Here is a 14,388-nt window from a genome sequence, read left to right as displayed (position 1 = left end):
CCCAACTGTAGGATGCAGCACATGTCCCACTGGCACAACCATGCAAGTGCTGGGAAGTTGGTTAGGATTGCACTCTTTGTCTTCTTCTGTACCACTACCGGTCTCTCCATTTCTCTTCGTAAATGTTCTCTCCTTCAAATTCAACTCACTACATCTCATCCTGGATCTGATGCTGACCTGCCAGACTCCTGCAATCTCTCTCTGATTTACCAAGTTCAGTCCTGATTCCACGCTCTTGTTTCAGGCCTGGGAGGGACAATAGGATATGGCAGAGGCCTGCTCCGCTGATCCTGTCCCACTCCTGGGCCTGATCCACCCCGTTCTGCCTCCCCCCCCCCAAAAAAAAAAAAAAAACTCCTCCCTGGCACCATTCCATCCTCCCACCACCCCCGCTGCCTGGTCCATCTCTTACCTCCACTGGCAGCTGATTCTCTGGATGCAGTATCAGTGGCATGGCGCAGGCCTCTTACTCATGGCACAGCACTCTTACTGGTGCTGCTTACTCTCCAGGTGCCACAAACGTGCTTTACGGCACATTTGCTACACTCTCGACCAGAGCAGAGACTGCTGAGTTGGCAGATCTGCAGGCTGGGATTGTGCTCTCAGTTTCCCATACTGTATTAATTGGCAAAAAAATAGATAATAATATTGAATTTCGGAATCCATATTTCTACCAAAGGAGGACATTGTCCAGCACTGCCAAGAAAGTATTATTCAACCCCATTCACTATACCACCATTCACAGCATCAGTTCTCAGCTGGAAAAAATATATATTACCTCTAGTGTTAACTAGCACGTTCCCAACAATTGACCTTTAAAATTAATGATCACTACTTAATACTCCCTAATTATTTAGTCCTGTTTAATTATGCATCAATTACTTCTTTAATAGTTAATTCAGTATTGAAGAAATGAACCTACTGAAACTTGTTTAATGTTTATCTAATGCATTCTGACTTGTTGAATAATGCAGGCCTAGCTTACTTAATAACTGAAATGACAGCTTGAAGCTTGGTGGAAGCTGATGCCTTGTTTTCTAGGGGAATGCTTAAGATATTTCAAAACCTATGGGCAGCCCCATTCTAACCTGCGCTGTGTCTAGTGCAGGTTAGGAGACAGCTTGAGGTCTCTTTGTTACAAGGGGATATTATTCTCTTTACCCCAAGTAATGCCACAGCCTGCCTTGTGGGGCTTCATGGAACCATACCAGCTATATAGTTGGTGCAAATCCAGCAAGCTCAGTGTAATGCTGGGAGGCATTAAGAACCCTGGTATTAGTATAATCTTGCTGAAGTTAAGCAGCCCTGAGTCTCTATGAGCAGAAACTTCATCAACTTTTCAACATCTTAAGAACATAAGAACAGCCCCACTGGATCAGGCCATAGGCCCATCTAGTCCAGCTTCCTGTATCTCACAGCGGCCCACCAAATGCCCCAGGGAGCACACCAGATAACAAGAGACCTCATCCTGGTGCCCTCCCTTGCATCTGGCATTCTGACATAACCCATTTCTAAAATCAGGAGGTTGCGCATACACATCATGGCTTGTACCCTGTAATGGATTTTTCCTCCAGAAACTTTTCCAATCCCCTTTTAAAGGCATCCAGGCCAGATGCCATCACCACATCCTGTGGTAAGGAGTTCCACAGACCAACCACACACTGAGTAAAGAAATATTTTCTCTTGTCTGTTCTAACTCTTCCAACACTCAATTTGAGTGGATGTCCCCTGGTTCTGGTGTTATGTGAGAGTGTAAAGAGCATCTCCCTATCCACTCTGTCCATCCCCTGCATAATCTTGTACATTTCAGTCATGTTCACCTTAAGCTCCAGGAGAAAAAAAAGAGGACACTATTAATTATTTCAAATAAATATTTTTAAATGCATCCTCCCACTCCTGAACCACATATACAATTGTAGAATTTTTAAACTTACTTCCATTAAGAATGTTGATTTAATGTCTTTTTATTGATATTCCTATTATTTTCAACATATGAAGCTGACTCACTGCTCCCCCCCGATCTCTCCCCCCTTAAGGGGTGTGGTGATGGTGAAGGCAGTGACACGCCTCTGCAGGGTTCCCCAAGCCTTGGAATATCAAAAAATAGCACTGAGACCTACTTCCAGTCTGTGAAACCAGAAGTGGGTCGTGACAGCAATTCTTAGATATTCCGATGCTCAGGGAGCACTGCAGAGGCATTGTTTGGCTCCCCGCATCCCCTGGAAGGCCGGCGCTGCCACTACTATGTGTAAAAAAATATCCCTTTGTCCCTGGCAGTGGGGCATTTGGTGGGCCGCTGTGAGATACAGGAAGCTGGACTAGATGGGCCTATGGCCTGATCCAGTGGGGCTATTCTTATATTCTTAACTACAATTCCCAGAATGCCTTGCAGGTCTTCTTGTTATCTGGTGTGCTCCCTGGGGCATTTGGTGGGCCGCTGTGAGATACAGGAAGCTGGACTAGATGGGCCTATGGCCTGATCCAGTGGGGCTGTTCTTATGTTCTTATGTTCTATCGCCAGGAAGGTGTGCATAGGATTGCAGCCTTATAGTGAGTCTCACCATCATTGGTCCAGCCACATGAGTTTTGTCTACACTTACTACCAATGACTTCCCAAATGTTCAGGGAGCTACAGCATCTCCCCAAGAAACTTTTTTTTCTTTTAACTTTAGGGAAAAGAGTAAAAGCACATAACTACTTTTACCTCCATTGCACCCATTAGCCCATCTATTCCATTTTCCTGTCCATTGAGGACAGGTCCTTGTCCATCCTATTTCCTATTTTGTGTGCTTATACTTTATCATGGCTATTGTTTGAAAATTATAACCCTTGACAATCACCACACATCACAGCATGTAAAGCTGGATACCCATAATTTGCTGCTCCTTCAGGAGGGCTCCAGCTTGCTTCTCCCCCCTTCTTTAATTAAACAAAAGATAAAAGGAGATATATAATCAATGACTTTTTTCTTTTATGCCTTTTGACTTTTAGATGGTTTCCTCCACTTCAATGAAATTGACAGACATAAAGGAGAATGACATACACTGCATAGAATTCAATTTAAGATGAAAGTGTGTGTGTGTTTTTAAATGCCCTTGAATCAAAGATTTTACATAAACTGGTTGCTCTCTTAATTCATTTCCCAGAATGATCTGGGATGTATCTGTATTTCCTAGAAATGCTCAATAAGTCTCAGAATAAGTGAGAAAAATGTCTGCAGCAAACAAAACAAATGTCTTGAAGGCCACTAAAGAGATTCATTCTGTTGTACACAACTCAAAATCTAACATAGAGAATTGCTTTTTTTTTTTCTTAAGCTCATGAAACTTACTTGAACTCTGGAGCACCTTGAACCATCATTTTAGCTTTGAGGTTATTTACTTACTAGACTGATGGCCCAATCCTTTCCTTGGCTGAACTTTGCTACACTGTTGCACTGACACAGGCTCCGCTGCATCCTATGGGTTGGCCAGGGGACAATGGCGCAACAGAGAGGTAAGTAGATGACATTCCTGCTCTGCCACACCATGGTCTGCAATGTGCCTACTCAGATTTGTGCCAAGTCTTTGGCTGGTACATGTCTGAGTGGACCCAATGGAGAGAGGCCAAGAGGGGACGTAGCATATTGGATGCCTCATTGCCACAAGTAATGGCCCCCTGCCTTTCCCTGACACACCTTTGGTGACCCCAATCCCCATTCCATTCCTTCCCCACTCTGAATCCATCTTTAAACTTCCAGGGGAGCCAGAGGAGCTGTTGCAGTTGCTCATCATTTGTGGCACTGGCCTGGTAGTGTGCAGCAGCAGCCCAGCTTTTGCACCACAGAAGTTCTGGCAGCAGAGTTCGAGGATAGTTTTGGACAATGAGTCAGACAAACCTTGGAGACCTCAGTCTACAGACAGCTTTTTTTTTTTTTTTTTTTTTTTGCTTATAGGCCTGATCAACTACCACTTGTCCCTGATTGGACACTGGCATCCTTCTTTTGTGATAAAAACTTTCAGTCTGCCCTAGTTTCCTATTTGTGCTTTGATCTTGTCTTCTGGCCTACCTTCCAGATCTACATCATTCTTTGGCTCTTTGTCTTTCCTGAATTGTCTGCCTAACTGTGATCCTGGTTACTCTCATTTACCGATGGGTCTGTCATTTTCATCAGTCCATTATTCTGGTTCTTACTCCTAGTTTTTTATGGTTCTTAACTGGTGGCTCACCCTCAATGATTAACAGAATCTTGTTTTCCCCCTAAGGTGCTAATCATGGATGTAATTTGGAGTTGGTCATCTCCAGCTTGTACCTGACAGGAACTTCCATGCAGACCTTAATGCTGAACCAGCTATATGTCAATTTCAATTAGTTTTTTCTTCCCCTTTGTTGAGACATCCACACCCCAAGCAACATGACATATACCAGGGTGACATACACCAGGGGTGGCCTGAGAGCCCCATGCGGCTCTTTGACATATAATGTGCATCTTGCAGAAATATGTTGGCTGAGATCCATTTTGCATCACAATTACTATAAAAGGTAAATAAAATGTTTTCAAGCTTTAGAATTATTTACCAGGTATAAACCAAGAGTCCACTGGATTAAAATGCAAGTTTAGTGTTCATGGTGAGTAAATATATCTAAGAATTGAAATGCTTCTTAAATATTGCGAACATCTGAAGTTTATCGTACGTGGCCCTTATTTAAAACAAGTTTGTCCACCCCGACATACACTGATTACTGAATCAACATAGCAGTTTGTTATATCTCTCATTGAATTATCTATGAATACATAAGGAAATGAAGAAAGGTGCTGATGTAAATAATGAAATTGTCTCAAACAATTTTATTGTGAATAGACCTGGATATGTTTTACCTTCTGCTGTTAAATCGGCATGTGGATCAAAGCACTTGCTTTTTATAGTATAATTCTACAGTGGCTAACCTTCTTACAGCAAAGCGCAAGCCATTATATTTGGAGTACATTCAAGACAGAATGAAGGATGAATGTGAAAAGAGACTTTAGTCGTGTGGAGGAGAATAGTCCAGTGGAAGTCATAGTCTTAGTCTTCCAAAGAGTTCCACCCACAGCTGGGATTAGCTGACCCTGTGTCACCAAACTAGAGATGTAGAGGTGAAACAAGGGAAGTCAATTCATAAGGTGGGATAATAAAGATTTCAAGTACTGTTTGTCAGGAGCTTTCAGCAGCTGCCTGCAAATTCTCACAGAGTGCTGAACTCTGAACTGGCTTTCAACATCTCTGCTCTATTTTGGGAAATAAATTTGCTTCGAAAATGTCAATCTCTTCATCCTTCCTGGAAAAGCTCAGCGCAATACCCTCAAAATATATATCTCATGCCACCACGCAGTAGTATGATTCTTTCCACTATCTTGGTGCCAGGTTGCAACAGTCTGAGTGGATCCATGCAGGAGGCTCAGGTCCGGGATGGGGGTCAGGATTTGGCATTTCCTGCTGCCCCTAAACCAACCCTCTTCAGAGCCCAATTCACCCACCCTGCCTCATCTCTTCCCTGTCCCACCCTTCTCCATTCCACCCCCTGCATCAGGCTTAACTGCTCCAGAGAGCTTCTACCACTCCACAACAGCTGCACACAGGAAGCTGTACCCTTTCCGCTGGCATGCCAGTTTCCTGCGCTGCCACAAAATGCTTTATGGTTTTTTTATAGTAACAGTATTACTATAATCTAATTCATCTAAAATTATAGATAAAAAAGATTATAGAAATAAATCTAGCGAGGAGGAGGAGCCAACAGTGGATGAACAGACATGTCTCCAGGGGCTCCTGAGAGACAGTCTGCCCCCCCCCCAAAAAAAAAACAAACAAAAAACTGCAGGTCTGAAGAAGATCTGAAGATCTTTATCAGGAGAGATAAGATCTTTCCACGGTGCAAGTACCAGAGATTTTGAAAGCCCGACTGGCGGGGGGGGGGGTGGGGGGCTTTCTTCTCGGAAACCTCATAGTTAGGGACAGCATTGGAGGAGCTGCAGTGTCTGCAATCAAGCTGCTGGTTCCGTGCTAAGATACCATATGGAAGAAAAAGCATGAAGCGTCAAGCTTAAGTTGGAAATTTAAGATAAGTATGTGTTAATATTATCCCCGGCTTTGATTGACTGATTTGGCTAAAAGCCCTGGATACACTGAAGGCGTTAATGAGAAACTTTTTAAGGATGCTGAAAGTGCTCTTTATCTTTGTAGTGGAATAAATCGGTCGTGGATTATAACTATAAGTATAATTTGGTGTGCGGACTAAAATTCAGAATTACTTGTGGACATAATTTTTACTAGACTTGAAAGAGTTTTGTCTCCTTGAGACTGTTTCTTTCATTTTGTTTTTCTCTATTAATTACACTGTTATCTGTAAGAAAAATTCAAAAAATGCCTGACTGAAAAAAAACATGTGGTGGAAGTAAGGAGAATAATACGCTGAGAACATCTTGTGGATTAGAGAGAAATTGCAAGATGGAGCTTGTTCCAGATATTTGGACTCAAATGTTCCTAAAAAATTTGGAAAAATGCCTCACAATGAGAAGACAGCAGTTGAGTTGGTTCTTGCAGATTCAGGCCAGTTTAAAGACTCTCTCTCAACAGATAAATGTGTGCAAGGAGCAACTGGAAGATGTGAAGAAAACAGAAGATAAACAGAAGGAGAAAGCAGAAAAGATGATGGTGAGGGATGAAATCATCATCAGAAGAGTGGATATAGAAATTAGAAGAGTGGAAAATCAACAGGATCTAGAGGGGATGCTGATGGAGATTGAAATAGAGAAGATGGACAGAGTAACATGGGTGCACAAAGTACAAAATTTGTTGGAACAAGAAGAAGAAAACATATCCCAGTTAATTAGAAGAATGAACATGCCTTATACAAGAAAGTGTGGGCTTATTGGATTCTGTTATGGAGATAAATTATTAAAGATATTACAGGGGAAAAAATGGAAAAAAAGAAAGAAAAAGAAACCTGAGGGTTAACCTGAGGGTTAAAGAAAATTGGAGGATTTTATTTAGTTAATAACTGGTTTAAATTTATTTTAAAAATAAATATATATGAAATTGATATATATAATTTAGAAAAAAATAGTTGGAAATGTTAGGGGGTAAATGAATTGTTTTATAGGTGGTTATTGTGTTAAAGAAAAAAATGTAATCAGATTGGAGAATTAGATTGGAGAATGGTAAAGAACATATTATAAGAGATTGTTGGTTTTATTATAATTTGGAAATTAGATTATTATTATTTGATATTAATGACTAATTGAACTAGTTGAGATGATAAAAAGTGAATATTTAGAAAAGATATTATAGGGAATTAGGAAAAATCTATTATATTTGATATAAGAAATATATAAATGAGTAGAAGAGTTACAAGTAGATGGAAGAATTGTTTTATATGTTGTTATACTTTTGGTAATTAGATTATTTTGTTTTAATGAGTAACTGAAGTAAGTTTATGTTTGATTGAAAGTGAAAATTTAGAAAATATAGTACAGGGCATTAGGGAAAATTTAGTATATATTATATAAATAAATGGATAAACTAATAAGAGGCAGAAGTAGATGAGTAGTAGATTAGGAGATATGGTATGATTAATGAGTAATGGTATATGGTATTTAGCACTCCTAAATGTATGTTATATGTATGTATGTCTGTGTGTGTTAATTAAAAATAAATAAATAAATAAATAAATAAATAAATAAATAAATAAAGGGGGAAAAAGAAATAATCTAGTAATATGATTATAGTAACAATATTATTTGTGGTCCAGGAGGGACTTACACTGCATACTTCAGTCCTCTCTGGAAGTCACAGGGGAGATGGATGAATCTCCTCATCCTACTAGCCCAGGGGTTCCCATATTGTGCATTGTGATGCCTTAGGATATTGTGACACACTCTCACAGGGTACCTGTGGGATGTCCCTGGTAGCCACTTGTACTTGCCATCCCTGGTGCCACAATCTTGGATCTTGCAAAATCTTCATGAGGTTTGGGTGCTGCCATCTTGGATTTCACAATATTTCATGAGATGCAAGATGGCAGCGCCCAGTTGAGCTGGGAAAAATAGGCTGAGGGACATCGTGACTCAGTGGCGTCACTATGGTTTGCCTCACCCAGTGCAGGAGGCTAGCACATCACCCCAATGATGGATCTCCACCCATGCAGTGGATGGGGCAATGCCCAAGGTGGTGGGTGCAATGATGTACTGTTGCACTGCCACCTCTAGTTTTTTTGGCTATAACTTTTGCTAGAATGGAGATATTTCACCGTTGTTTGGTTCACTGCATTCTGCATGAAATTACACATTGATTGATATATAACATGATAATATTATTCAAAAATACCAAGTTTTAAAATTTTTTAACCAGTAGTGGTGTCACCAACCCCCGTGCGTGCATCACCCAGTGTGGCCCACACCCCCCTAGCAACACCACCGTTGTGACTCAAGTAAGTTTGGGAACCACTGCACTAGCCTCTTCTTTCTGTCACCTCACCAGCACTTTATCAAGTGGTCTCTTATACTTTCCCATTCCCAGTTATGTCCCAATTCCCCATCCTTTCTGTCTTCTAGTTGGCTGGGTGATCAGGTGAGAACAGGAAGCCTTACTCTTCACAAAGAGGTCAGGATTGCTTCTCACGAGGAAGCCAGGTCACCTGCTGATTCCTGCTGTGGCTCCCTTGGTGTCAGCCATATGGAGTGTGTTCCTGCATGGGTGGGTGGTCCCCATCAGACAAAAGGTACCAGCCCCTGTAGACTTGGACAGTGATTGCTGCATAAGAGGGAAATGGATTCATAAAGCTTCCCTGGTCTTTCTCATCTTAGCATTCTCATGCTTATTGCAGCATTGATAATACCTGACCGAGCCACAGCATTGGCTTGCATCAGTTCAAATAATTTCTTCTGCAGCTCCAACACACATAATTGTGTTCAGAACTATGCGTGCTGCTATGTTTGATGACACCAATAAAATAAGCATGTGTGTGTGGGGGAGTGAGGGAAGTCTTATTTCAATCTCAGGTGATTCTTCTTTGAAATGCACATCTTCGACCTTTTGGAGGCTCTCTGTTCTGATTGGCTGGCTTCGTATTGCTGCCCTTGCTGCAGGTTTGTGTGAGAGCAGCTGAATGGTAAAAACAATCAACGGCGGAATATTGAAAAGGTTAAAGCCGCTCGGCAGTCTGTTGTGTTTCCAGACACTCTTGGATATTAACATTCCTACAGCTCATTCCTGTGACAAAGATCATAATAAGAACAGATAAGGACACAGCTTGAATCTATTCTCGTGACAATGGCAATCAGGAAACTGGGAAATGTTGGGAACTTTGGGGTATTCTCATGACATTGTTGAGATTGCGTATTGTTATGTGTGCCTCTTCCTAGGGCCCTCAAGGATAATACAAGTTTTGCTAATTGGCAGCAGTGATGATTCAGTAGCCTTGAACAATGCGCCCTTCTTCCTGTGGTGGCTGCAGACGTCAGTACCCCAGTGATTGTGTTCCCAAAATCTCAACACCTGGAGAAAGCAAGAGGGATGGGAGCATAGCAGAATCCTATTACTGGAATCCAAGAACTCTAGACCATTTCTCCTCTGGGAGTGTCGGCTGCATTCAAGTGCTACATTTTGTCATTGAAAGTTCAGTAGTTCCCAGTCGGTTGCTTTATTTTTGCGTTAATTTTTTTTTTGTTAGCAGTGCTTCTTTCTTCACTCACCTATTTTCTTTAGTGGTTATATATTTGGGAAATATTTGTCCTTGACCCTGTCCTCCTTTCGAATTCTCATTCTAGTCTACTCTGTCATTTTTTTAATGCCCCATTCTCTTTGAATTGGCTTCCTTTACCTTCCACAGACTATCCCCGGTAGTGAAGCTCTGTGATTTCACATACATATTGAGCTTTTTTTGTTTGTTTTGATTTTAGCTTTCCATAAGAGAGGTGATGTGTTTAAAACTGACCTGCGGTTGCTTTGTATATAGCCACAGGTGCCAGCAAAACATCCTTAATTGTGTGGCTAGCTCAAGTTGCTATTCTAAAATGTGGAAAAATTAGAAAACACAACAGTCTCTTGAAGAAACTCAACTAAATTAGCACATCTGTTTGTGCAGACATAGATAAAATTTTCATCCCAATGCTAACTACCCCCCCCCCCATGCAGTTGCACCAAAGCATCCTGCAAGGGGCAATCACAGAAGTCTCTTCTAGGTAAGGGGATATTTGTATCCCTTACTGTGGTGCAAACCTCTGCTACCCAAATGGGTCTCCTTACATCTGCACCAGCTGTTTTACTTGTGCAGAACTGAAGAGAGTAAGAGAGAGGGAAGAGAAGAAGGAACAAGCTAGGAGACAGGTGCAAGTCACTGCCACTGCTATCCATACTATCCCTTCCCTATTCCACCTCCTGCCTGCCCCCACTCCTTGTTCCTCTCTCTTCACGCCCCGTTTAGATGACCAGCACGCACCGTATCCTATCCTTCTTCCTGGGCCTGATCCACTGGCATGGATCAACTTGGGCTTGTGCTGGGTCTTATCCTGGGGCAAAGGGACAAATGTTCCCTTACCCCAGGAGACTTCTTGTAGCTGTAATTCCCCTACTAAATGTAGCGGATAGATAATAATCAGCCTAGGATAGATAATTGCCTTGTCCCCCAAATGATCAGGAGATTATTGTTAATGGGAATATGGGCCACATTTATTAAACAATAACATATCATGATCAATGTGCAGTGGGTCCAAACTACAGGAGACTCCCCTCCCTTTACTTGAAGCACCTATCCCAGAGGAGACAGAAGGCCTTTCATTTCCACCCTAGGCACTACCACCTAGACTCAAATCTGATGTTGTTGCAAGCAAACCCTCAGCTTTTTCATGACAACCCCTGGAAAGGTGGCCAAGGCAGCTGAATTGCTCTGCCCATGCCAAGCCTGGCAGCCTTGAGGTAGACATTGTGCTTCAATTTATATATAAGTGGAGAAGGACACTTTGAATTGTGAATCCAAATCATGGACTAAGGTAAGTGTGAAGAAATGAAGGAGGAGAAGCAAAACCCTAACATGATCTCAATATTCTGTAGGCATAACCTCATCCATTGCAACACTTAGAGCAGTGATTTTCAACCTTCTTCATCTCGAGGCACACTGGAAAGGCACTAAAATGATCAAGGCACACCATCAGCTTTTTGACAATTGACAAGGCACACTGTGCTGTCAATGGGGGCTCACAGCTCCCAATGGTCCTATTGATAAATGACCCTCTCCCTAATTCCCGTGGCACACCTGGGGGCCAGTCGCGGCAGACCAGTGTGCCAAAGCACAGTGGTTGAAAATGGCTGACTTAGAGACTAATTATAAGAATAAGAACATATACAGAATTACCACTCAGCAGGTTTTCATAAGCGAGAAGAAATGAGCAAACATTTCCTTTCCTCCAATGGGATTACTGAACGATCATCAAAGTGGGTCTCCCCAAGGTGGTGCTGCACGATTCGCTGGCTACCTTTTTCTAAACAGTTTTGGCTGCCTGGTCTATTTGCTGCATCAATGAAGAGTCTAACTGGGTTTCATGTTCTGAGACCTTGAGCTTCAAGGTTCTGGGAACTGATCCCTTAGTGACATTTTGTTTTTCTAATTTTCAGACTGAACAAACAAGCATATGCATACAATTTACTAAATGAACAGTATTGGCTGGAAATTGCTGGGTGTTACTTGACTTTAACTCAGCACCCTAAGACCATATTGACCATAAATGGCTGAATACTCTGCTGGGAATGCCTATAGAACAGCAATTACTATAGGACAATTGGTACAAAGACCACCAACATTATCAATAGACATGGTTGGCAACGTTCAGTCTCGAAAGACTATGGTATAAGCCTACAGCACCCGGTATTCCCAGGCAGTTTCCCATCCAAGTACTAACCAGGCCTGACCCTACTTAGCTTCCGAGATCAGATGAGATCGGGCATGTGCAGGGTAATAGACAGCACTGTGATCTTCCACTACATTTCTTGAAAAAGTCACTGCTCCATCTTCTCGCATAGCTCTATCATACTTTCCTGGGTGTCAAAATGGCTGAGTAACTGGATTTAGCCCTGCCAGTGAATGGGTTCCGACACAGCTAGGCTTAAACATGACAGTTCATGTGTCATCTAGAAGACAACTCAATTAGGAATGTTTCCATCTTCATTTAAATTATAATTGATCTATTGGCAGCTGCAGTTTTTAGATGAGAAGGGCTTAAAACATCCCCTGTTTTCTGCAACTTTCTAAAAATGATTTTACAGTTAATCTTCTGTGTGCAAGAATGATGCTCAGGAAATGAATATACATTTTTAAGCGTTTGATGGAGTCCCTGTGGATCATAAAAATCAAAGTGCAAAATTATCTGCGATAGTTACTCTCACAGCTGCCAACTCCTGTGGGCTCTTTTTTTTTTTTTCTTCCTGGCTCTTGTCTTTTATGTGTAGAGAGGGCATAAAAAACAGATTGAGGATTTGTAAAAATTTAAGTACGCAGTTGGAGCGGTATGAGATTTTTGAGAGCCTTTAACCAAGCTTTGGGGTACTGCAAATAAGCCTGAAAAAGGTAATCCATTCAGATTTTATGTTTAATTAGAGAAAATTTTAAATATGCCATAGATGTAAAAATAGCATAAAACAGAGACAGGGCAGGGAGGGGGAGGAACTGGTGGTGGGGAGCAGGCGGGGGGCAGATCTGGTGGTAATAGCACACACTGGATCTTTTTTTTTTTTTTTTTGCAGACCTCCCTGCCTCCTTTCCGTCCTTGGACATACACAACCAAAATAGGTGGCATACGTCCAAGATCCATAAGTAGCCCCAACGCTTATGCAAAGGTAAGTAAAAATAGTTTTTACTTACCTCCCTTTTGCCTTTGGGTCAACTCCCCCCCCCCCCCACACACACACTATAGGATGTAGCATGTGCCTTTTTGGTATAGCTGCATTGATGGTGATAGTGAGGGATAGGATTGGGCTGTTAATTGATGCTCTGCTGTTTTGTTTTTGTTAAATGCCACAGACATTTTTAAAAAAGTAAGATAAAGCTATCATTATTTAATGCACCCCTGCTGCTACTATTAAGAATCACAAGAATGCATGCTTAACTTGAAACATATGCTTCAGCATCTTGTATCAGGAATTTTAGGATGTTGGCCCATTGTCTATAGATACACAAGGCAAGGTTTTGGGTTAGTAGAGGACAGGGATGTACTTGAGTCACTGAGCCCAAGTTGCAACATGCCATAAAGCACGTTTTCAGCACCTGGAGAGTATGGAGTACTGTTCAATCCAAATGAAATGAACAAGGGAGAACTGGCCCAACTCTAATAACCATCCAGTATTCCCACAGCAAAGAGATTTGCCATGGAATGGGTCCTGAGATATCAGAGAGTGAGCGAAAAGACATGCCAATGGCCCTAAATGAAAATTCAACATTTTCTTGCTACACTCTTGTGGGCCATCATTACCGTACTCCGTATAAATAATCTGAGATGAGAGCGGCTCTTTTTGACTTTTTCAGCATAATTGTCTTTGCGCCGGCGAAAGCAGCAGAAGCCCACTTTGAGACAAAAGGAGGTAAGGTGGTAATTAGAAATCCACACAAGAAAAGAGCTGCAATTTAGCTGATGGGATAAAAGGAAGAGATATCAAGAAATGAGGCGAGCTGCAAACATCATTCCAAATAGCCTTCACCCCTGGATATTGAAAAAGCAGAGGTGATGTGTTTGGAGGGTGCCTTAAAAGCCAAAACGTCCAGCATTATCCCCTAATTGTAGCCCATAATAAAGTCTTCACTACATAAGAACATAAGAACAGCCCCACTGGATCAGGCCATAGGCCCATCTAGTCCAGCTTCCTGTATCTCACAGCGGCCCACCAAATGCCCCAGGGAGCACACCAGATAACAAGAGACCTCATTCTGGTGCCCTCCCTTGCATCTGGCATTCTGACATAGCCCATTTCTAAAATCAGGAGGTTGCACATACACATCATGGCTTGTAACCCGTAATGGATTTTTCCTCCAGAAACATTTCCAATCCCCTTTTAAAGGCATCCAGGCCAGATGCTATCACCACATCCTGTGGCAAGGAGTTCCACAGACCAACCACACGCTGAGTAAAGAAATATTTTCTTTTGTTTGTCTTAACCCTCCCAACATTCAATTTTAGTGGATGTCCCCTGGTTCTGGTGTTATGTGAGAGTGAAAAGAGCATCTCTCTATCCACTTTGTCCTTCCCCTGCATAATTTTGTATGTCTCATACAATTTTGTATATCCCCCCTCAGACATCTATTTTCTAAGCTGAAGAGGCCCAAACACCGTAGCCTTTCCTCATAAGGAAGGTGCCCCAGCCCAGTAATCATCTTCATCACTCTCTT

General features: G+C 41.9%; 1 pseudogene; it reads right to left on the bottom strand.

Moving 5' to 3' along the window:
* Positions 1 to 11,862: 11,862 nt before the first annotated feature.
* LOC136637499 (5S ribosomal RNA) lies at positions 11,863 to 11,985 on the bottom strand (annotated as a pseudogene).
* Positions 11,986 to 14,388: the final 2,403 nt, after the last annotated feature.

This window comes from Tiliqua scincoides, chromosome 1, assembly GCF_035046505.1.
Source record: "Tiliqua scincoides isolate rTilSci1 chromosome 1, rTilSci1.hap2, whole genome shotgun sequence".
Classification (NCBI taxonomy): domain Eukaryota; kingdom Metazoa; phylum Chordata; class Lepidosauria; order Squamata; family Scincidae; genus Tiliqua; species Tiliqua scincoides.
The sequence above is the reverse complement of the archived record's forward strand: the minus strand, read 5'-3'. Positions and strand labels throughout refer to the sequence as shown.